Source organism: Primulina tabacum, unplaced genomic scaffold, assembly GCF_025594145.1.
Source record: "Primulina tabacum isolate GXHZ01 unplaced genomic scaffold, ASM2559414v2 Contig651, whole genome shotgun sequence".
Lineage (NCBI taxonomy): Eukaryota > Viridiplantae > Streptophyta > Magnoliopsida > Lamiales > Gesneriaceae > Primulina > Primulina tabacum.
The window spans coordinates 11,632-38,322 of record NW_027459828.1 but is presented as its reverse complement, the minus strand read 5'-3'; the positions used below and the strand labels follow the sequence as shown (position 1 = coordinate 38,322).

Here is a 26,691-nt window from a genome sequence, read left to right as displayed (position 1 = left end):
ATAGCCAAAAGTCAGTCTATTACATAAATCAATAATCGTCTTTACAATACGATTACAACGAAATGCGGAAGCGTAAAATAACTAAAGATAGAATGACAGGACTGGTCTTGAATTGGTTTGGCTTCATCACCATCCCCAAAAATATTCTTGTTCTTTATCTTTGATTTGTTCCTCGTTTGTATCTGGGGTGAGAATGTAAGGGATGATTATTGGGAAATACTCAGTAAATAGGGGTCGATCGGGCATAACAAATATCAAGGTTAGAATTATACAAATACATTATCATAATTTCAATCATAAGGATGTTGAATCGAATACGAACAAGATACAAAAATAGCATTGAAATCATCTCATTTCAATGGTTTACTTATCAGTCTCCTATATGTTACTTCTCTAAGGGGCGAGGCCAAAAGAACGGTTATTATATCCCACCGCATCAGGGTCTTAAACAAAACATATCAATATCAGAATTTCCTTGCCATTTCTAATTCGAATCTTTACAGTGCATTTCAAATATTTCAAACATGCTTTCAAATATTATACTAATATCAACAACAAATTTTCAAAAACTTTCATAACAAATAGGAACAAATATATATACGTAAAAGTATAGTAAAAGCCCACTTATTTGATGATAGTCTTCAAAGATTTGTGGGAAAGACAACTAAAATTTGGACACGAAAGCTGCTGGACTGCGTCGAACCGGACAAGAATTCGTGCTTGCGCGGGTGCTTCGAAAATGGACAAGAATGAGTTGCTGAAATGCTGCTGGAAGGTGTGATTTATCCTACCCTTTGGCTAATATTTATAGGCTCATGGAAGGGAGGTGAAAATGCTACCGTTACAACCATGTTTATGGCATTCTTAATGGCCTTAAACACCATTAACATGTTGTTATGACTATTCAAATTCTTCTTTGAATTCATGAACTTGAATGTGTTTTTAATTCATGGCTTTGTGTGTTAATTCTTTGGGTCTTTCACATCCTTCCCACCTTACGAGGAGTTTCGTCCCTCGAAACTTTCCTATACTCGATCCTCAATGAGATAAGGGTATTGTTCTCGCATCTTTTCTTTCAATTCTCAAGTAGCTTCTTTTTCGGTGGTGATTGGACCATTGTACTTGACGATGTCATGTCAGCATTTCTCACGCCATATCCATATTTTTCGGTATCATATCAGCACTCCGACGAAATAAGATTGAAAAAAAAACAAAATTATTGTACCAAAACCAAAATTTGAATATTTAATGGACCAAAATTGTTTTTTTCCAAAAAGTTAATTTATACATCTGTTGTGGCTAAACCTACAACTCAGGTGGTGTGTTTCCATTATTTTCCTTGCACGCAGATACCAAAGAAGGATGTGAAACAAATAGCAGAATTTTACCTACCCACGTACAAGTGAAGCTTATCACCATCCCCAAGAATCAACTAAATGGCATATCTTCAAACGGAGGCACAATGCTCGATTAATCGTGGGAGAGAAGAAAAACCGGAAGTCATGAAGATGAAATAGACTCAATAAAGTTTTAAGTATTGATGGGAACATAATAAACACGTATTGATGGAAATTAATCCAGATTTGAAATATCCATACATGTCCTCCTCATGGTAAAATTTTACGTATGTAATGTCTTTTGATTTATACTGGCAACGTGACCAATTATAGATAATTTCAAAATTGTGAAAAAATGCCCATTTCCCATCCGTATACATTTATAGATATATCTATAGAAAATTAATATTTCAAAATTAATATATGTGATGGCGTTTTGCCAAACTCCACCACTCTTGGAGGATGTTGCAAATTAATTTGCAGCGTTTGCCAAAATGGACAGAGGACGCTAGCCTTTTAATTTTTTAATCATTATTATTTTATATAAAACTTTGAAACATCTCTCGTTTTTTTAAAAAGGACTTATGACAACAACAAAAAAATGAGAGTTGAAGATTTCGATAATTTAAAAGCTATCATTAAAATAGTGGATTAATCATTTTTTTTAAAAATTCTTTATTTATAAAATCTGATGTAATTTACCTTTTTTAAAAGAATTATTTTTAAACAATTTTAAATATACGTTGATTTATTTTTAAAAAATAAAAAATTTGTGCATGTGTGTCCATCACCTTTAAAAAAATAAAATAAAGTTAACCAACACATATTTAAATAAATAAAAAATACTTGATTCATAAAACATTCCATCATTTTAAGGCGATCTATCTTTCAAATTATCGAACTTAAACTTCAACTCTCATTTTTGGAATTTGGTCTCATGTTTCATGTTTTTAAATAAGAGATGTGTCCAAGTTCTAAAGAATAAATGAAAAAAATTTTAAAAAAATTTGTTAGTTTAGTTTTCAAAAAATAAATAAAGGTGCATGTGTATTGGTCCGATTATTTTTATTTTATTTTTACTAGTAATGTTGTTAATAAAAAAATAATGATAGTTGGAATATGCAAATTCTTGAATTTTCGTATGAAAAATCTTGAATTTGTGCTCTTTTTATTTTTGTAAAACAAATTATTTATTCATTTTAATATACGTTGATTTAATTTTAAAAAAAATTAAAGGAAGTGTGTGTTTCGATCAACTTATTTTTTATTTTTAAAAACTAATGAATTTGAGTTCAAACTTCCAATTTTTGCATGTGGATTAATTTGAAACATAGATAGGAATGACAACTTTCCCCACGGGTTTGGGGCCCTGCGGGGAAAGCCTGAAACGGGGATGAGGATCCCCGATGATACCCCCCGGATTGAGGATGGGCTTGGCCCGCTCTCGGTAGCCCATCTAATTGAGGACGCGGCATTCAATGAAGGACGGGAGGTCATCTGGGAGGTCATCCCAGCCGACCTCTCATATCAGCAGTTTCGTCGATCAGAGAGGTCAGCCAACCTCCCATTCCGACCTCCCAACATGAAGCCGAGCCGACCTCCAAGATTATGGTATCGGTGTGATTTGAAATGTCTCGGCCGAGCTCCCATGCCGACCTCCCAACATGAAGCCGAGCCGACCTCAAGATTATGGTATCGGTGTGATTGGAAATGTCTCGGCCCGACCTCCCACGCGAGCTCCCGTGGGGTCCAGACTTCAGGCAGGCTTGTACCTGCGAGAGTTCTTACTCAGGCATTAGCGCGTAGCCCACAGAAATCGAAGCCCAGAAAGGTAAAGCCCATTAAAGATCTAATCAAATCTGGCACAAGATCTAACCAAATCTGGCACAAGATATACCCAAATCTTTCAAGATTCTGAGGATCTAAACCTACTAAATCAAGACTCTATCGTTCCGCTATAAATACCAGGTTTCGTTCACTGTTTATTGATTCATATATTCGCATTCTCTCAGCACACACATTATTCTCTCAGTTTTCTATTCTCTGACTTGAGCGTCGGAGGGGCTACGCCGGAACAACCTTCCGGCCCCCTTCTAACACTCTTGTTTGTGCTTTCAGATTTCGAAGGTCCGATCCGAGCTCCCTAAGTGAAGATCCGACCTCCCAGCTACCTTTCGAAGGTCCGATCCGAGCTCCCCAAGCGAAGATCCGACCTCCTAGCTACCATCCCCGATTTCAGCAACATCAATTGGCGCCGTCTGTGGGAAATACTGAGCAAAGACGTAGACATGTGAGAATGCAAAAGGAAATTGGGTGGAAGAGCTCCCAAGCGTGCTATGGTCGTACATGACTATTCCAAATATCGATATCGGGGAGACACCTTTCAGCTTAGTTTATGGAATTTGAAGCAGTGCTCCCGGCAGAGATCAGCGAGAGACCTTCCGAGTCATATTCTATGATGAGCAAAATAGTGAGGCGAGCAGCGGAATTAGATTTTTTGGAAGAAAAGAAGGAAGACGCGGCCATAAGGATGAAAGCTTACAAGAGACGCACATCCCAATCGTACAATAAGAAGGTCATTCAGAGAAGCTTTCAAGTGGGGAGACTTAGTTTGGAAGAAGGTTCAAGATGTGGACGTGGGAAAGCTAGATCCAAGATGGGAAGCACCATTGAAGGTGGTGGAGAAGCTTAGCTCGAGTGCCTAATACTTGGAAGATCTGGCGGGGAAGAAATGAAGAGGCCATGAAATGCTTACCACCTCCGCAAATATTATGCTTAAATATTATACCTTTAATTTCTTTTATTTTGTCAATTACTTTTGTAGCAAGGACCTACGGATTCGATGCTATATTCAGTTATATTAATAAAATTACACACTGGTCAGTCAAAATTATTGAAAACTTATAGGGTTTTCACCATGGTCTTAATGCAGGAGACCACCGAAACTACTCACATCATCTTTGGTTACAGCCAAGTTTAAAAGGGTTTTCCACCCTCAATCAGTTCAGGAGCCCAGAGCTCACCTCATCTGGTTACGCCAAGTTTAAAAGGGTTTTCACCCTAAGCCAGTTCAGTAGCCCAGAGCCTCACCTCATTCGTGGTTACGCCAAAGTTATAAGGGTTTTCACTCTCAGTTAGTTCAGGAGCCCAGAGCTCACCTCATATTGGTTACGCCAAGTTTAAAAGGGTTTCAGCACCTGTCCAGAGTCAGCCATTTCAGGAGCCCAGATCTCCACATCATCTTGGTTACCCCAAGTTTATCAAGGGTTTTCACCCTCAGTCAGTTCAGGAAGCCCACAGCGCTCACCTCATCTTGGTTACGCCAGTTTATGAAGGGGTTTCACCCTCAGTCCAATTTCAGGAGCCCGCGCTCACCCTCATCTTGGTTACGCCTACCAGTTTATAAGGGTTTTACACCCGATCGCAGTTCAGGAGCCCCAGAGCTTACCTCATCTTTGGTTACGCCAGTTTATCAAGGGGTTTTCACTCGGATCTCAGTTCAGGAGCCAGAGCTCACATCATCTCGTTACGCCCAAGTTTTAAAAGGGGTTTTCACCCGGAAGTCAGTTTCAAGGAGGCCCAGAGCTCACCCTCATCTTGTTCCGCCAAGTTTATTAAGGGTTTTCACCCGATCTCCGTCAGGAGCAGCATAGATCACCTCATCTTGCTTACGGCCAAGGTTTAAAGGGTTTTCACCCTCAGTCAGTTCAGGCGCCTAGTGCTGACCTCATCTTGGTTTACGCCAAGTTATAAGGGTTTTCACCCGAAGTCAGTTTCAGGAGCGAGAGCTACACTCATCTTGGTTACGCCAAGTTACAAGGGTGTTCAACCCGATCTCATTTAAGGAGCCCAGAGCTCACCTATCTTGGTTACGCCAAGTTTTAAAGGGTTTTCACCCTCAGTCAATTCAGGCCCAAAGCTACCTCATCTTGGTTACGCAAGATTATAAGGGATTTCACCCGATCTCAGTTCAGGAGCCCAGAGCTCACCTCATCTTGGTTACGCCAGTTTAAAAGGGTTTTCACCCTCAGTCAGTTCAGGAGCCCAGTGCTCACCTCATCTTGGTTACGCCAAGTTTATAAGGGTTTTCACCCGAAGTCAGTTCAGGAGCCCAGCGCTCACCTCATCTTGGTTACGCCAAGTTTATAAGGGTTTTCACCCGAAGTCAGTTCAGGAGCCCAGCGCTCACATCATCTTGGTTACGCCTAGTAGTTTATAAGGGTTTTCACCCGATCTCATTTCAGGAGCCCAGAGCTCACCTCATCTTGGTTACGCCAAGTTTAAAAGGGTTTTCACCCGATCTCAGTTCAGGAGCCCAGAGCTCACCTCATCTTGGTTACACCAAGTTTATAAGGGTTTTCACCCGAAGTCTGTTCAGGAGCCCAGAGCTCACCTCTTCTTGGTTACGGCATGTTTATAAGGGTTTTCACCCGATCTCAGTTCAGGAGCCCAGAGCTCACCTCATCTTGGTTACGCTAAGTTTAAAAGGGTTTTCACCCTCAGTCAGTTCAGGAGCCCAGAGCTCACCTCATCTTGGTTACGCCAAGTTAAAGGGTTTTCACCCGAAGTCAGTTCAGGAGCCCAGTGCTCACCTCATCTTGGTTACGCCAAGTTTATAAGGGTTTTCACCCGAAGTCAGTTCAAGAGCCCAGAGCTCACCTCATCTTGGTTACGCCAAGTTTAAAAGGGTTTTCACCCTCAGTCAGTTCAGGAGCCCAGAGCTCACCTCATCTTGGTTACGCCAAGTTTATAAGGGTTTTCACCCGATCTCAGTTCAGGAGCCCAGAGCTCACCTCATCTTGGTTACGCCAAGTTATAACGGTTTTCACCCTCAGTCAATTCAGGAGCCGAGAGCTCACCTCATCTTGGTTACGCCAAGTTTATAAGGGTTTTCACCCTAAGTCAGTTCAGAAGCTTAGAGCTCACCTCATCTTGGTTACGCCAAGTTTATAAGGGTTTTCACTCGATCTCAGTTCAGGAGCCCAGAGCTCACCTCATCTTGGTTACGCCAAGTTTAAAAGGGTTTTCACCCTCAATCAGTTCTGTTTAAAAGGGTTTTTACCCTCAGTCAGTTCAGGAGCCCAGAGCTCACCTCATCTTGGTTACGCCAAGTTTAAAAGGGTTTTCATCCTCAGTCAGTTCAGGAGCCCAGAGCTCACCTCATCTTGGTTACGCCAAGTTTGTGAGGATTTTCACCTTCAGTCAGTGCATGACCCCAGAGCTCACCTCATCCTGGCTACGCTAAGTTTACAAAGATTTGCACCCTAAGTTATTTCAGGAGCCTTAGAGCTCACCTCAGCTCGGTCGAAACTTTACGATTTGCTATTATTTTATTAAAAAGTTCAGCCGACCTCCCATGGCCGAGCTTACCTCCCACGACATGATCTTACGAGTCATTATTTTGTCAAGGGTTGTGCCGACCCCCCATGGCCGAGCTTACCTCCCACGGCATGATATTACCGAGTTATTATTTTATTAAAAAGTTCGGCCGACCTCCCATGGCCGAGCTTACCTCCCACGGCATGATCTTACCGAGTTATTATTTTATTAAAAAGTTCAGCCGACCTCCCATGGCCGAGCTTACCTCCCACGACATGATCTTGCCGAGTTATTATTTTGTCATGGGTTGTGCCGACCTCCCATGACCGAGCTTACCTCCCACGGCATGATCTTACGAGTTATTATTTTATTAAAATGTTCAGCCGACCTCCCATGGCCGAGCTTACCTCCCATGTCATGATAGTACCGAGTTATTATTGTCAAGGGTTGTGCCGACCTCCAAAGGCCGAGCCTACCTTCCGCGGCATGATCTCACCGGGTTATTTTGTCAGTGTTGTGCCGAGCTTCCATGGTGCACCCTGTCGACCTCTCTCGGGATGACCTCCCCGGGTTATTATCTATCAAGTGTCGGGATGAGCTCCCATAGCCCGGTCGATCTCTCTTAGGATGATCTAATGTTATTATCTTTGAAGTGTCGGGCTGAGCTCTCGGTCGACCTCCCTTAGGATGACCTCCTCGGATTATTATTTTATGAAGTTTTGGGCCGAGCTCCCATTGCCCGGCCGACCTCCCTCGGGATGACCTCTTCGGGTTATTACTTTATGAAGTGTTGGGGCGAGCTCTCAGTCGACCTCTCTTGAGATGACCTCTTCAGGTTATTACTCTATGAAGTGTTGGGCCGAGCTCTCGGTCGACCTCCCTCGGGATGACCTCCTTGGGTTATTATCAGGATGACCTCCTCGGGTTATTACTTTATGAAGTGTTGGCCATAGCTCCCGATCGAACTCCCTCGGGATGACCTCCTCGGGTTATTATCTATCAAATGTTGGGCCGAGCTCCCATAGCCCGGCCGACCTCTCTCAGGATGATCTCCTCGGTTTATTATCTTACTAAGTGTTGGGCCGAGCTCCCGGTCGACCTCCCTCAGGATGACCTCCTCGGATTATTATTTTATGAAGTGTTGGGCCGAGCTCCCATTGCCCGGCCGACCTCCCTCGGGATGACCTCTTCGAGTTATTACTTTATGAAGTGTTGGGCCGAGCTCCCGGTCGACCTCTCTTGATATGACCTCTTCAGGTTATTACTCTATGAAGTGTTGGGCCGAGCTCCCGGTCGACCTCCCTCGGGATGACCTCCTCGGGTTATTATCAGGATGACCTCCTCGGGTTATTACTTTATGAAGTGTTGGCCCGAGCTCCCGATCGAACTCCCTCGGGATGACCTCCTCGGGTTATTATCTATCAAATGTTGGGCCGAGCTCCCATAGCCCGGCCGACCTCTCTCAGGATGATCTCCTCGGTTTATTATCTTACTAAGTGTTGGGCCGAGCTCCCGGTCGACCTCCCTCAGGATGACCTCCTCGGATTATTATTTTATGAAGTGTTGGGCCGAGCTCTCAGTCGACCTCCCTGGGGATGACCTCCTCGGGTTATTATCTATCAAGTGTTGGGCCGAGCTCCCATAGCCCGGCCGACCTCTCTCAGGATGATCCCATCAGGTGTGTGGCCGACCTCCCAAAGCCCGGCCGACCTCACCCAGCGGAACCTATCGGGCCATTATCTTATTAAGCGTTGGATCGAGTTCTCAAAGGCTGGACGACCTCTCTCAGTGTCACCTCATCAGGTGTTTGGACGAGCTCCAAGAGTCCGACTGACCTCTCTTGTATGACATCATATTATTTAGTGTTTGCCGAGTTCCAAGTGCTTGGCCAACCTATTTCAGGACAGCCCATGGGCCACCGAGAGCTCAAATCACAACGAGCTTCTGGTCTATGACGTCAGCTCGACTTGAGGGAGGGACTCGTGATACCCCGATTTGAGGATGGGCTCGGCCCGCTCTCGGTAGCCCATCTAATTGAGGACGCGGCATTCAATGAAGGACGGGAGGTCATCTGGGAGGTCATCCCAGCCGACCTCTCATATCAGCAGTTTCATCGATCAGAGAGGTCAGCCGACCTCCCATGCCGACCTCCCAACATGAAGCCGAGCTGACCTCCAAGATTATGGTATCGGTGTGATTTGAAATGTCTCGGCCAAGCTCCCATGCCGACCTCCCAACATGAAGCCGAGCCGACCTCCATGATTATGTATCGGTGTGATTTGAAATGTCTCGGTCGAGCTCCATGCGACCTCCCAACATGAAGCCGAGCCGACCTCCAAGATTATGGTATCGGTGTGATTGGAAATTTCTCGGCCGACCTCCCACGCCGAGCTCCCATGGGGTCCAGACTTCAGGCAGGCTTGTACCTGCGAGAGCTCTTACTCAGGCATTAGCGCGTAGCCCACAGAAATCGAAGCCCAGAAAGGTAAAGCCCATTAAAGATCTAATCAAATCTGGCACAAGATCTAACCAAATCTGGCACAAGATATACCCAAATCTTTCAAGATTCTGAGGATCTAAACCTACCAAATCAAGACTCTATCGTTCCGCTATAAATACCAGGTTTCGTTCATTGTTTATTGATTCATATATTCGCATTCTCTCAGCACATACATTATTCTCTCAGTTTTCTGTTCTCTGACTTGAGCGTCGGAGGGGCTACGCCGGAACAACCTTCCGGCTCCCTTCTAACACTCTTGTTTGTGCTTTCAGATTTCGAAGGTCCGATCCGAGCTCCCTAAGTGAAGATCCGACCTCCCAGCTATCTTTCGAAGGTCCGATCCGAGCTCCCCAAGCGAAGATCCGACCTCCTAGCTACCATCCCCGATTTCAGCAACATCACCCGAATTTTTCGGGTTTGGGTTCGGGTTCGGAGATTTAAAAAAATCCCCGATGTAATTCGAGCGGGTATGAGATTACTATCCTCATCTCCGAAATCCCCGAACCCGCCCCGAAAATAATATCAATAATAAAATAATAGTATTATTAATATTAATAATATAATAATAATATTATTTTTTAAAATATTAATAATCTTATTATTATTAATATTGATATTGATATTAATATTAATATTAATATTATCTCTAATAATAATAGATAATAATAAGTTTTGGTTTGAGAAAAATCTCCAAATCCGTCATCGTCTTACCATAATAATATTTTTGAAACGGGGATAGGGGCGGGGATGAGAATTTGATCCCTGAAGTTCGGGTTTGGGGATTCCCCGAACCCGAAAAAGCGGGGATTGAGACGGATATTGGGGGTGATGATGGAATTCGGGGATGGGGGTGGGGATGGGGATGGCAAACCCGTCCCGGCCCATTGCCATCCCTAAACATAGATCATCTTAAAATGGTGAACCAGTCAAATATTTAAAAAAAAAAACCATATTTTTAAAATATTAAGCTATTTATCTTCCGAAAAAATTTATATTCTTTCAATTTTTTTTAAATTTCTTTTATTTATTTTAATATGTGTTGGTTTAATTTTCAAAATATTAAAAGAAAGTATGTGTGTGTAGGTCTACTTATTTTTATTTTAATTTTTTTCTAATAATAATATTAATAAATATTTTTTTAAAATATAAAAAGAACACAAATTTAAGAGTTTTTCGTACAAAAATTCAAGAATTTGCATATTCCAACTATTATTATTATGATAATTATTACTAAAATAAAATTAAAATAAGCGGATCCATTCACATACACTTTTCTTACTTTTTCGAAAACTAACCAACGCATTTTTTAAGAGTAAGTCTGTTATGAGACGGTTTCACGAATCTTTATCTGTGAGACGGGTCAACCCTACCGATATTCATAAAAGTAATACTCTTTGCATAAAAAATAATACTTTCTCATGATGACCCAAATTAGAGACCCGTCTCACAAAATACGATCCGTAAGACTGTCTCACACAAGTTTTTGCATTTTTTCAATTGTTCTTCATCATTATTATTGTTTTTTTAGAACTAACGTCACACGTCTCTTATTTTTAAAAATAAGGTGTTTGGACGAGCTCCAAGAGTCCGACTGACCTCTCTTGTATGACATCATATTATTTAGTGTTTGCCGAGTTCCAAGTGCTTGGCCAACCTATTTCAGGACAGCCCATGGGCCACCGAGAGCTCAAATCACAACGAGCTTCTGGTCTATGACGTCAGCTCGACTTGAGGGAGGGACTCGTGATACCCCCGATTTGAGGATGGGCTCGGCCCGCTCTCGGTAGCCCATCTAATTGAGGACGCGGCATTCAATGAAGGACGGGAGGTCATCTGGGAGGTCATCCCAGCCGACCTCTCATATCAGCAGTTTCGTCGATCAGAGAGGTCAGCCGACCTCCCATGCCGACCTCCCAACATGAAGCCGAGCTGACCTCCAAGATTATGGTATCGGTGTGATTTGAAATGTCTCGGCCGAGCTCCCATGCCGACCTCCCAACATGAAGCCGAGCCGACCTCCATGATTATGGTATCGGTGTGATTTGAAATGTCTCGGCCGAGCTCCCATGCCGACCTCCCAACATGAAGCCGAGCCGACCTCCAAGATTATGTATCGGTGTGATTGGAAATTTCTCGGACCGACCTCCCACGCCGAGCTCCCATGGGGTCCAGACTTCAGGCAGGCTTGTACCTGCGAGAGCTCTTACTCAGGCATTAGCGCGTAGCCCACAGAAATCGAAGCCCAGAAAGGTAAAGCCCATTAAAGATCTAATCAAATCTGGCACAAGATCTAACCAAATCTGGCACAAGATATACCCAAATCTTTCAAGATTCTGAGGATCTAAACCTACCAAATCAAGACTCTATCGTTCCGCTATAAATACCAGGTTTCGTTCACTGTTTATTGATTCATATATTCGCATTCTCTCAGCACATACATTATTCTCTCAGTTTTCTGTTCTCTGACTTGAGCGTCGGAGGGGCTACGCCGGAACAACCTTCCGGCTCCCTTCTAACACTCTTGTTGTGCTTTCAGATTTCGAAGGTCCGATCCGAGCTCCCTAAGTGAAGATCCGACCCTCCCAGCTATCTTTCGAAGGTCCGATCCGAGCTCCCCAAGCGAAGATCCGACCTCCTAGATACCATCCCCGATTTCAGCAATCATCACCCGAATTTTTCGGGTTGGGTTCGGTTCGGAGATTTAAAAAAATCCCCGATGTATTCGAGCGGGTATGAGATTACTATCCTCATCTCCGAAATCCCCGAACCCGCCCCGAAATAATATCAATAATAAAATAATAGTATTATTAATATTATAATATAATAAATAATATTATTTTTAAATATTAATAATCTTATTATTATTAATATTGATATTGATATAATATTACATATTAATATTATCTCTAATAATAATAGATAATAATAAGTTTTGGTTTGAGAAAATCTTCAAATCCGTCATCGTCTTACCATAATAATATTTTTTGAAACGGGGATAGGGGCGGGGATGAGAATTTGATCCCTGAAGTTTCGGGTTGGGGATTCCCCGAACCCGAAAAAGCGGGGATTGAGACGGATATGGGGGTGATGATGGAATTCGGGGATGGGGGTGGGGATGGGGATGGCAAACCCGTCCGGCCCATTGCCATCCCTAAACATAGATCATCTTAAAATGGTGAACCAGTCAAATATTTAAAAAAAAAAACCATATTTTTAAAATATTAAGCTATTTATCTTCCGAAAAAATTTATATTCTTTCAATTTTTTTTAAATTTCTTTTATTATTTAATATGTGTTGGTTTAATTTTCAAAATATTAAAAGAAAGTATGTGTGTGTAGGTCTACTTATTTTTTATTTTAATTTTTTTCTAATAATAATATTAATAAATATTTTTTAAAATATAAAAAGAACACAAATTTAAGAGTTTTTTCGTACAAAAATTCAAGAATTTGCATATGCCAACTATTATTATTATGATAATTATTACTAAAATAAAATTAAAATAAGCGGATCCATACACATACACTTTTCTTTACTTTTGTTCGAAAACTAACCAACGCATTTTTTAAGAGTAAGTCTCTTATGAGACGGTTTCACGAATCTTTATCTGTGAGACGGTCAACCCTACCGATATTCATAAAAGTAATACTCTTTGCATAAAAAATAATACTTTCTCATGATGACCCAAATTAGAGACCCGTCTCACAAAATACTATCCGTAAGACTGTCTCACACAAGTTTTTGCTTTTTTTCAATTGTTCTTCATCATTATTATTGTTTTTTTAGAACTAACGTCACACGTCTCTTATTTTTAAAAATAAGATGTCAGGATCAAGATATGAAATGTTAGAGGAGGTGAATAAATTTTCGTTCATAGCTTTATTGTGTTAACAATGCTGAAACTTTCTTCGTATCATACGAGTATCCACTGTGCGGAAGAAGACTTATTGAAACTGATTTGAACAAAAGCCTATTTAGTTGGATGGTTAATAAAAGGTAGACTGAATGATAAACGAACGCATAGATGTTTATGGATGTTCGTGAGAATTATACTCCTACGTCTATCTGTTCCATTCTTGATTTATAATAATTGGAATTTTTATATTTTAAAAATTAACATAAACTTTTCTTATAGACCAGATATATAAATTAATGGAACCGTAGTAGCCAGTAATTTATATAAATTAGTGTTCCATGGCACATGATACATGTCATATTAATTTTTTTTCTTGGATAATTTGGTGTAAAAACATATATTATTTTATTAGAATATGATATTTATAGATTACTGATTAGATAAAATTTACTAAGATATTTTGAATTTTTAGATAAATTATAGATAATTGGAGAAAATCCGAAAAAAATAGAGAGACATATAAAAATTACTAATAAACGTACACCACAAATTAATAACAAATATTACGATAAAAATGTAAAAAAAACTTTGTACCACATCACATATCAATTTAGTTAATATGATACGTTAAAGTATAATAATATATATAAGTATAGATTATGACTTAGACAGCAAAATGCATGCAGCTCTCTTGGGTGGCATGGATTTCAGGGAATGTGTCCTAACTAAAACGTAATTTGACCAACGATTAATGATATCCGGCCTATTCTATAACAAATAAACAATATATACACCATTCATACATATATGTTAATTTCCCTGATGCAACGATTATATATATATATATATATATATATTAATGCAAAAAAAATTAATTTTGATTAAAACAATATGGCTTAATTTTATTTATATTATATGAAAAAAACAATTTATAGCAATTACTACAAACTAAGCTACTATAAATATGTTTGTCTCTGCATATGCACACTCCTACCCAAAGTGTTGCTTCTTGTTCTCAATCTTTTCAGGAAAAATGAATACAAAAATGGAGGTTGCACAAGGGGACGAGGCTTCTTTCTTATTCGCCATGCAACTAGCCTCTTTTTCAGTGCTACCTAATGTCCTCAAAGTGGCGCTGGAGCTCGACCTCCTTGAACTCATGAAGAATAAGGGGCCCGACGCCTTTATTTCACCAAGAGAACTCGCCGCGAAAATTCCCACCAACAATCCAGAGGCGCATAACATGGTGGACAGAATCCTCCGCCTGCTTGCGAGCTATTCTATTTTAAATTGTCGAGTGAAAACCCTGCCTGATGGCCGTTGAGCGGCTGTATTCCTTGGCTCCGGTCTGCAAGTTCTACACCAAGAATGATGATGGAGTTTCTCTAGCCCCTTTGTTGATCATGAGCCTAGACAGGGTTTACTTGGAGACTTGGCAAGTATCAACTACATTCCAACCTCTACACGTACTATATGTGTGCATGTGTAATCATTAATAATTGTATGTGTAGGTACCACCTGAAAGATGCAATTCTCGAGGGGGGACTTCCTGTTGAAAAAGTATAAAAATGAGCACATTCGAGTATCACGCACAGATCCAAGATTTAACAAGGGTTTTAATATAGCAATGTCCAATTTTTCGACAATGTTGATGAAAAGAATTGTAGATACGTACGAGGGATTCAAGGGTCTGAGGACTTTGGTCGATGTTGGAGGTGGAATCGGTGGTTCCCTGCGCATGATCCTATCCAAGAATCCAACTATAAAGGGCATTAATTTTGATTTGCCCCACGTTATTCGAGACGCACCATCTTTTGCAAGTATGTGAAATATTTGTGTTGGTTCTTTGTAATGTATTTTAAATCGGTTCCATTGAAATATTTGTGTTTGGAGCTCGCTTTTTAATTTAATTTGATGGTTTACGTGAAACTTAAACTTGGCCGACCTTTTTGTATTGATCAGGCATGGAGCACATGGGTGGAGACATGTTCGTTAGTGTTCCGAAAGGCGAAGCCATTATCATGAAGGTGAAATTGTTTTCATCATATAATATGTGCGTGTTTGTGTATGTATATGTATATGTATATTCATCATTTTGTTAGCCTTCTAAATTGTTCAGCAATAATGATAATAATAATAATGCTACACCTAAGTCATGTATGTGGAAGCGTGACTATAAAAAAACCTTTATAACAACTACTTTATATATGTTATTGTCTTTACGAAATGCTTAACTGATGCTATTATAGAAATTCATTGTAAACATCGCCAGCTCTTTTTTTTTTCCTTTTCAATGTGGCAATATAGTGGCATTATAAGAAAAATATATTTTATTCAATACATATAATTAAACCGTTGTTCACGTTAGTTTTCCACCGTTTTAAAAAAGGAATGCTTTTTCATAATTTTTGATTCCCAATAGTTTCTTACAACTTTGTAATAATATTTTTATGATTATTTTCTTATTAGACTGATTCAATTCTTTTTTTACCGAATCCACAGTGGATTCTTCATGACTGGAGCGATACGAATTGCATAAAAATACTGAAGAGATGCCATGAAGCACTTCCAAATAACGGAAAAATCATCGTTGTGGAGCATATCCTTTCAGAGACCCCAGCAGAAGATTTTAAATGTAATTTGCAATCTGACATGGTTATGCTAGCATTTAGTCCCGGTGGTAAGGAGAGGACAGAAAATGAATTTCATGCATTGGCGAAGCAGGATTCAAAGAATCTCGAACAGTTTGTTGTGTTCTCCCACTCTGGATCATGGAGTTTTATAAATAATATAAAAAGAAATATTGAGTAGCTAAAGATAATTACCGTTTTATAATAAAACTTTAGGCTTGCTATGACTTTTCTCCTAAAGATAATTACCGTTTTATAATAAAACTTTAGGCTTGCTACGACCCTTTTCTCTTTTACTCCTGTTAACATGCAAAAACTAATGGATAAATAATTGACGGCGTGTACACTGTGCTGGTGTTAAATAATGATCAATCTAGCTTATTGATCTCCCCTTAAATTCATTATGTATTTTGAATCGCATGCATATCGGCGATAAGTTCAACTTGAAGAATAAATTATATTTAGCTTCATCTAATGCCCGCCAGTTGTTTTTTGCAATAAATTAAGACCAATATCTTTTTATTTTCCTAATAACAAAAATAATGTAAACAAAAAATTATGACTAATTTCAACTGCATATATAACTTAAAATCGGATTTAAGTTATTGCAATTGCATAAAAGCGTCCACGTAAGTAGGCGTCTCTTCCTTACTTACACATATTAGGATAATGTATTATTTCAAATTATTGCAATAATAATTATTAATCTTTAACAAGTGTTTGTTCCTAGACCGAAAGGTCATGGACTCTCTCGCCTTTATGGTATGACTCTCCTGACCAATTTTCCTGTTATACAGATTCTACTTCATAACAATAGCATAATCAGACATTTTCTCACTTCAAATATCTTTTCCTTATGGATCTAGCATCTCTTTAATTTATCTTTTGATTATATGCTTCCTCAGTTTCTTTGCTGATCCAATAATGGTTTTAAATCTGAGAAATTCGCATTCGTAAAGACCATAGGGTGAAACAAATCTTTACCAATGACCATGTTTTTTTTTTTTTGTGGCATGTGAGAATCATCTTGTTGATTTTCTCTTGAAAAATATTCTTAAAAGTACAATAAACTAGAGTGACATGATTAAACGAATCATAATGCTTATATTATATTTTTCTTTTCGACTCCTCTTTGAATGTTTGTACCCCATGACATATGTTTCAATATTTACTATATGAAAGCCGGCCACTATTAGTCACATCTTTGTATAATCCAGGATGATAAAGACGATTAGTAACAACATGCATATGGTTCCTTGATTGCTTTTCATTTCCAATGTCGTTCCCTAGCACATTGATTGATTCATCTTACCAGGCATCTCATCCCTTCTTTCATTGTGTTGTGAACCCTTCCTCTTGTTTGAGGAGCATAAATTTTTTGGTTGTGAAGTACACCAACCTTTAAAATCCTTGAACATGGTTATATATGGATTTTTTTTGTTACTCCCTCGACTCACCTCTTTGTTAATTGTATTATTACCATCTTTTACGAAAATTTTGGTTTTTCAATAAATTCAGGGTATTTTGAATATTTTTAAACATAATTTAAATTTTCTAAACTAGCTAATATAATTAGATAAATACCAATATGAATATAGATATTAATCACTTCACATTGTAAAGTATGATAACATCATTACAAATATCACATAAAAATAGATAAATATCAATATGTACACATATATTTAACTAGATTTGATATAATACGAACACAAAATCAAATAATATATACATATGTATAAAAAAATATATTTATGAAATTGGTTTACTTAGGATTTTTTTCTGCAAAACTTTGAACCAAACTAATTTTTGATTTGGTGAATTTTATATAATGTGATCGATTAAATATCAAATCGATTTGGATTGGTTTGATTTCTGCTTACCCCTACTTTAAAAACAAACAATATTTTTAGCAAATGGCATATCTATGTGCGTTATATAACATGTATGACATAATTTTTTAACATATAATAATTAAGTGGGCAATAAAAGAATATGAAATATAACTCCTAGGAAGATTGGCTACCTTTTAGTATGAAAAATGAACAAACAAATATTTACCAACCAAAAGTTTTTCTAAAAATAAAATAAAATTTATCGATCTTTAAAAATTCAAAATATATGAACAAGTATAAAATAAAAAAAAAAGTATCAAACAAAATGAAAAACCGAAATGTATCTGTTGGGTTGAGAAACACAAGCAATCATGATTTCGATGATAACAAAATTTGTTATTTGACTTTTTAATATATTACTCAAGTGTCAAGTTGTTAGTTCAAGTGGGAAGCTGAAATTTGAAATAAAAAAGATTAAAATATGGCGAGCTGCTGTGTTTTGATGATATCTCATAGCTCAGTGATGAAAATGACAAACCACTAAAACGACCGAATAGAGAACTCAATTTTCCACAAGTCCTACTTCACAAAATCTAAGTAAGTTCAGATATTATCTAGGCGAAATATTAGTCGTAAGATCGACCTGACAGAAATAGAAACAACAATCAGCTCAGTCTGACCAGTTATGGTACATTGGTAATATCTCTAAGCTCAGTTATTCAAATGGAACTATTCAGTATGAGTTATGAAGATTAAAAATGAATAAAATCATCTTAACAAGTCAAAGTATAAATCAAATAAAAAAATAAAACCATAATGAATTTGATGATTCTGCACTGAATAAAGAACATGTTCTAGATTACTAATGTCTGATCTGTTGTGAATATCTATCTCATAAGAACTTGAAATTGTGTGATTCTTGATTCCATGGAAAGCCAAGAGAAATGCTACAACTTTTATGTTTATCACTTTGCCCAAAAATCGATGAATCAAGAGTTTTATTCAAAAGAACAGAACATCTCGACTTAATCAGCTTGACTTGGTTCAGCTCAAGTCAAAGCAAAGAGATCGGACCAGGTCAAACCAAGCTGATATGATGGCATATCAGATCAGACCATCAACAACCTAGTTTCGCAAAATGGCCAGAAATACGAATGTGACTGTTGCAATATCTGAATCTGTACACAACATTTCCAAACGGTCATATTCTTTTATCTAAAATCTATATCACTATTGGAGGCCGTGAATACAACATATTGGAGATCAAATACAAATTTTGGAATGAGATTCAAATCATGGGCATTCTACATTAGCTAAAATGAGAGCAAACATAAGTGTGACTATACATTTGATATATACATACAATGAAAAATTCCTCACACACAATCACTACACATACACATGAGAGTGGAGCATCAAAGTTTAGATGAATGAATATTAACAAAAAGACATTAAAGATTGTATTTGTAGTCTTGACACAAAAAACGTTAAATATTATGCGGATTGTGAGTTTACACCTGCAATCGAGTGTGCTAGGAGTTTTAATTAAACAATAGATAAGTCTTAAGTTGAAATGAGTTTGTACAAAAGTTGTATTGTCGCGTATTTTCCGCTGACAACCGCACGGTTGTCAAGTTTTAATAAAAGAGTAAAGTATCGTTCCCAGGATGAGTGTATATAAAAATATCAGTGCTTGTAGTTAAAATAGTCACTACTTTATCTAGAAGAATAAATTAAAGGTTGGTTTACTTAAAACGAATTAATTGTAAATAAATAGTAATCGAATAACCGAAGTGAGAAAATATCAATGATAGAAAATATCTAGAGGAGCAATTTCACTTAGTTTTCACGATAACTATTCCCGGTTGACTTTATATTCATGAATTCCATTCGTTCAATAGCCAAGAACATTTAATTATTTTATTCCCTTTCCCAAGTGACGAATAAATTGTATCATTCAAACTTAGACCCAAACATTCCTAAAAAATAGAAGTTTAGATGATATAAGAAAACAATGATCTTATCTAGGCCTCGCTAAAGTTATACGCCTTCCGAACGATATAAACATTTAACGATGTCTCCATAATTCTAGTCCCTCTATCGAGTTTTAGAATTAATAGATAACAAACAATTTACGGCTAGTAAATTGAAATCGATAAGAACTAGGAAACACAATTAAACCAAAAGGAATTCAATCATATAAACAACTAAGTCAAAATTATCGTGTCAACAAAGCTACATCGTCCTCTAGAATTGAAAAGTTAGTGCATAATGAAATCTAAAAAAACAAAGCATGTTTGAAGATTTAGACATCTCAACACAAGAATTAAAAAAGGTGAAAGATTAGATAACAAATCAAAAGTGGCGTCTTTGTCCCAGATTCGTCGTTGAGATCAATCCTCGCGTTCCAATTTGTCTCCAATGTGTGCTCTCGTCTCTCATGTCCTTTCTCTCCCAAAAAATGGTTGCCCTCTCTTTGAAACCCTATTCTTCTTTTTATCCTTCTAGAGACCGTCAAATAAAGCCCAATTCTCCATTTTTCGCGTATGCTAGCGCCGCGGTGCTGCCTGTTTGTGAAGTCTAGGTGTAGAGCCGCAACGCTTGAGGTGTAGCCCTAGGCGCTTGTGGTTCAGTGATCCTGGCGTTGCGGCACTGGGTTGTAGCACCTCGGCACTTTCCCTTCGACAGTCCTGGCGCTGCGGCGCTGCATATATGGCGCCTAGGCGCTTTTTTCCCCCCTTCAAGCCTTAGCTCTGTGGCGCTTCTTCCTTGTCGCTGCGGCGCTTTGTTGGAATATTTGATGTTCACAATCTTGATTTTATGTTAACAAAACTTGTTATTTTGTTTCTAATGAATTTACCTAAGTGCGCAGAAGCTGAAACTGATCAAGATTCAAACGTATCAGTTATCGAGCCAAAACTGATGCTATCAAGACGCAAAACTGAAAGCGCCAACTGATTGTCCAAACTGAATCAGTTCAACTGATATATCAAAGACCAATTCAACTGATTGTCCAGCTGATAGATGGTTCAGAAGAAGATATTCAGAAGCTCGACCAGCTGATTAAGAGCTCAACTGATGAAGAGCCTAACTGACCAGTTCAACTGAAGCAGTGAAATCAGTTCAGATGACGAGCTAATAGAATGGTTCAGGAACATTTGAAGGTTCTTCAAACACAATATTCTCAATGAGCTGCAATATCTCATGTTCTAAGAATGTAAACACCGATGAATTAGATCGAGTTTGGTTTTAAACCAAGTGAAAATACTCGAAATGATAATTCGTTAAGAAAGCTAATCAGTTTTATAACTTGTGCAACTGAATAACTGAAAATTACATGGGATCAGTCTCGGCTTATATAACTTCAGTTATGGAAAGAACTGATCTGATATCAGCTGAACTGATCAAATCAGTTAAGAACAAAAACAAGCAATTAAACAGAAATAACACAAGATAAGTTTATGGATGTTCGGAAACTTCAACTGCTCCTACGTCACCCCTTCTACCTCCTCAGGTAGGATACACTATAAGACTTTGATTTATACAATACCGTGTATAAACCCACTCAGATTAGGACTTACCCTACTTCCTAACTGAACTCCTAGCATAGACAAAGGCAACACCTTCCAGCAAACACTTTTTTAACGTCTGTGTGTCAAAGACTACATACACAAGTTTAATGTCTTTGTGAAAGACTCACTCAAGCAGCCCTCCCTTATTCATTTAACTCAGCTCAACTCTTTAAAGAAGGCCCAGCTACTAGGCTGGCTCGCTTTAGCTCTTAGCTCAGGAACTCTTTCTTTACTGATTCCTTGCTCATTAGCTCCATTCTCTCAAACAAGCTAGATATGCTCAATCAACTGATCTTTTAAGCTCTCCTCTCTGATATATGTGAGTAATAGTGTGTGAGTATGTGAGAATTGAACAATGAATACAACGGGAAGGTGTTCTCACACACCGAGGAAAAAAGCTTCTAAACTAAGCTGATATAACTTTGGAGTGTTCCCTCGACTGGGCTGATTTTCGAGGCTGATTGCTTCCTTGTAATCTGATGTGCAATATGCGTGCCCTTCTTTTCTCTCTTGTTCATGCCCTTTTCTTTTCTCACTTATCTTCATCTTCTATTATAGGCGGGAAGTTTGATCGTACAGTGAGACTCAATTATTTTATCCATTACATTTTGAATCTGTTCCTCGAAATATGTGTGTACTTTCCGAAAGCCATTCTGGAACTTTTTGGTTTTAAACATTGATGCAACGTCTATTATTGTCCTTTTACTGGACAATAACTTTAGTACCTTTCCCATTGAATAAGCTTGTCATGTTCTGCAACTTATTGGATCTAACTGATGCTCTAAACTTCATCTGAACTGATCTTCAGTTGGGCTGGTGAACTCAGTTGACTCGTCAGTTGAACTGATTTCACTCTTTCAGTTGAACTAGTCATCTGAGCTCTTCATCAGCTGACCAGGCTTCTGAAGATCTTCTGTTGAACCACCGATCAGCTGGACAATCAGTTGAACTGGTTTACGATTCATCAGTTGAACTAGTTCAATTCGATTAATCAGTTTGTACTTTCAGTTTGCATTCTTCCATAGCTTCAGTTATGTTCAGCTAACTGCACACTTAGGTAAGTTCATTAGTAACAAAATAACTAGTTCTGTTAACATCAAGATCAAGTAAAATTGCGAACATGAAATGTTCCAACACGAGCCAACTATTTCACCAAACCAGTTCAAGATCAGTTCAGCTGACCAATTCAGAACATCAGTTAAGAATCGATCAGTTTTAGAACACGACAAGCTTATTCAAATGGAAACCAGCTGTGCGTATTGAGGAAAAGCTTATGTCCAGTCAAAGGACAATAATAGACATTGCAGCAGTGCTTAAAGCCAAAACATTCTAGAATGGCTGTCGGAAAGTACAAATATATTTCAAGGAACAGATTCAAATTGCAACGAACATATTTGATGAGTCTTGGTGTACGGTCTCATTTCCTCCATAAATACCAGACCAAGATGATTAATATATTAGAGGGTGTGGAAAAATAAGAGTGTGTGAAGATCACAAGAAGAAGGACATGCATACTGCACATCAGCTTACAAGCATTCAACACAGATTTGAGGGAACACTTCAAAGTGTTACAAGCTTAGATTAGAAGCACAATTCCCTCATTGTGTGAGAAAACTGTCATGTTATTCATAGATCAGTTGTAAAGGCCCGTATTTCGTATTCATAATTTTGCGGAATTATTAAAAATTTTCTAAATAAATAATTATCTTGTCCCATTTAATTAAAGTAAATATAAATAATTTTAACTTTAAAATAACAGCGGAAAAAAATATGTTTTCAACCAACAATTTAAAAATAATTCAACGTAAACATCAACTTAAAAATAATCCAACGTATTAAAAGAGTTTGAATAATAAAAGTGCATAAATTAAATCATGAGGTCCTCGGGTTTACTACTGCTGTCCCAAGATCGCTCACTGGTCTCCGTCCGCGGTCCCGACCTCATCAATACCTACAACAATCAAGTCTAGTGAGTCTAAAGACTCAACATGTATATATCGTGAATAACAAGTAAATATAACATAAAATCGCATGCATCATAAAAATAAAGTATCGTAGAGCGTATGGTGAAAATCGTATCATGAATAATTATAACTACGTGCATATCTGAAAATTCATACGTAAAAGCTTCTGTCATAACATATCATAATTTTCTGATAGAGATAATGTTTCTAAGCAAGTGGCCCATAACATAGCGTAAGCGCCTGATCAGACTAAACCAGTATACTGGGCGGTAGAGATCAACACAGCCCTTGGACTGGATGTCCGTACACATACATAATCATAACCGGTCGTAAGTCACCGGGCGGAGAGGTCCTCGGTTGTTCCTACCGACTTCCAAACCCATAAGCATAAGGTGGCCACAAGACATATCGCATATATCTCAAAAATAAACATTTTATATTTTTATGCACGTAATATAATTATAACCTTATTTTTTACCGGATGAGTTGGATCGTTCCCAGGCTTGTGCGACTTACTACTAATATGTGACACATGAAATAAATCTTAACTTGACAAAATCTTAACAATAGAACCAAAAACGAGACGATTCGGACCAACAACTTGATTTTTAACCATGGCTTCGTACCAACCCGAACCAACATTAAACCGACGTTTAACCATGATTAAAAATACCCCAAACATACTGAAAAATATGCATAATAACTGTAAAACACGAAAATGGGTGAAAGGAATCCAAAAACATAAAACACTCTTTCGAGAGTCATTTTGGCACCTTTCGCCGTAAATTCTCGTACGACCTCTAAACTCGACCAAATCACGAACGGCCAAAAACACGACTTTCTAACTCATTAAGGTACTGTCCAGTCCAAGGCCATGGGCTAAAAGCCAACCAAGAACTCAAACCACCAAGAAAACCGCAACCTAAAGTTGCTGTCAAGAACGGAAAATTACAGCGGTTGCTGTTGGGTGTGCGTGAGCTATATCTCTGAAATAATTGGACATTGGCTTGAGCCACCACTCAGAGACTCTTACCAACATCCCAAGGCATGACTTGGACCATGGCTAAGGGCTAAAAGCCAACCACAAACCAAGCCATTACCTAAGACAACCGAAGGTATCAACCGAGTGCACCATGTAACGACCCGAAAATCAGACTACGTATAAACCATGCATAATTATTACTATTTAAATTTAAAAATGATTTTTATATATATATATATGAAGGGTCTAATTCATTTTGATATTTGACAAGTCATAACTATTTATTTAAATGCAAAAGTTTAGTTTTATCTTTTCAATTAAATACGCGAGGACGGACGGAGTTTGAAGATTAGAGATAAGATTAATAAGAAAGACATTCCTAAATTTAAGTTAAGTCAAATAATAATTTAATTTAAAGAAAAAGAATGTCCTTGGGATTTTAAATTAATTAGAGTTAAGTTGGTAAATAAGTTCTTTTGGTTAATATTAAAGCTTAAAAAAAATATGTAAATAAATGGAGGATGAATTAAGCTAGGTATAAAATAGTCAAGAAATTTAAACATAACATTTAAATACATAAATTTTAAGTCAAGCATGTCATGCAATGTTCTATTCTAAATTAAATTGTAATCATTCAAAATATATAATAAGTGTATTAAACCTTAAGAATTTAAAATGCAAGATTTAAAACACTATTATACCATGCAAGAAGTAGTAATAATATTTGGTTAAGACAATTCAAAAATTGTAGTAGACCTCATTCAAAGTTAACACAAAGGTTTTATGGTGCATTCACTTTCTACCTTTAAGCTCCATAGTTATGGGTAATTCAAACACCATAATTAACCTTAATCCTTCCTCAACAAGTTACAAGCAAACTCACGTGTAATGCAACAAAAACAAATGCAAGAATCCATCGGCAACAAGGAAGGAGGAGAATTTCAAACTATTCAACTTCTTGCACTTGTAACTCCCCACCTAAATGCATATTATGACCCTTAACACCTCCTATATCATTCACCTTCATCCCTAACATCATCTACACTAATATGCTCGAAATTATCAGAAGAACACAGCTGAAAATCGTGCATAGCAGCAGGAATAAAATAGGAAACAAAGCAAACACAACTCCGACTCCGTCGCTTGTATTCGTCGTTTTGATTTGTTTTGTGTCAAAACAAATTCCAGGCATGTATATGTTGTTTCTTTTCTCTTCAATCAAGTCCTATAAATATTTTTAAACATTATAAGTTCAAGATTCATGAGGCAAAACGAATTTGTGGCAGCAACATTTTCAAAAAAAATCTGCACAGATTTTTCTATGCTCTTTTGGTTCAACTTCACGGTTTGGTTGCTTTTCTGGATTACAGGTAGTTGCTCGGTTCCCGGCTCACACGGCTGCTGTTAGGCATGAATTAGAATGTGTAGGGTGTCATTGTCCATTGGTGCATCCATACACTCACAAATAAAGGAATGACAGCAAACTTTTTCAAAACTACAGATTTGAGCTTCGTTTTTGGTTCTTGGGTGGTTAAGGGGAGTATTCGAATCTTGGCTGTCCTAGGGACTGTAGCCACGATTAGAACCCTCCCTTAACATGTCTAGGACGTGACCAAGGTGTCCTTTCCAAGCTTGGTTCACAGATCCATTAGAATTGCACAACAACAACACAAGTTCATTTCGTTTCCTTCAAATTCTGTGTGTATGCACTTTCGGTTTTGGAGATGTTGGATGAATTGTGGTTGGCTCCTAGCCCGTAGCCATTGTTTATAAACACTCCATCATGTCTAGATCGATCCATGGTCGCTCAAATGGCCATTGGAATGATACAAGACAACAAAACAATGCAATACATCACACTATACAGAAAGTGGCTCTCTCGGTTTTGAGCTGTGATTGTCCTAGGTGTTTGCTTGGTTTGTGGTTGGCTTTTAGCCCTTATCCATGGTCCAAGCCATGCCTTAGGATGTTGGTAAGAGTCCTTGGGCGGTGGTTCAAGCCCTTGGCCATTATTTTCAGAGTTTGCTCCACAAACAAGCAAGCTGCTGCTGCTATATTTTCTGCTTTTTGACAGCAGCTTTGGGTCACGGTTTTGGTGGTGGTTTGAGTTCTTGGTTGGCTTTTAGCCCATGGCCTGGACTGGACAGTACCTCAATGAGTTAGGAAAGTCATGTTTTTGGCCGTTTGTGATTCGTCGAGTTAGAGGTCGTACGAGAATTTACGGTGAAAGGTGCCAAAATGACTCTCGAAAGAGTGTTTTATGTTTTTGGATTCCTTTCACCCATTTTCGTGTTTTACAGTTATTATGCATATTTTTCAGTATGTTTGGGGTATTTTTAATCATGGTTAAACGTCGGTTTAATGTTGGTTCGGGTTGGTACGAAGCCATGGTTAAAAATCAAGTTGTTGGTCCGAATCGTCTCGTTTTTGGTTCTATTGTTAAGATTTTGTCAAGTTAAGATTTATTTCATGTGTCACATATTAGTAGTAAGTCGCAGCAAGCTTGGGAACGATCCAACTCATCCGGTAAAAATAAGGTTATAATTATATTACGTGTATAAAAATATAAAATGTTTATTTTTGAGATATATGCGATATGTCTTGTGGCCACCTTATGCTTATGGGTTTGGAAGTCGGTAGGAACAACCGAGGACTTCTCCGCCCGATGACTTACGACCGGTTATGATTATGTATG

General features: G+C 38.2%; 1 pseudogene; it reads left to right on the top strand.

The window, feature by feature from the left end:
• Positions 1 to 13,958: 13,958 nt before the first annotated feature.
• On the top strand, positions 13,959 to 15,802 carry LOC142534653 (caffeic acid 3-O-methyltransferase-like; annotated as a pseudogene).
• The last annotated feature ends 10,889 nt before the right edge of the window (positions 15,803 to 26,691 follow it).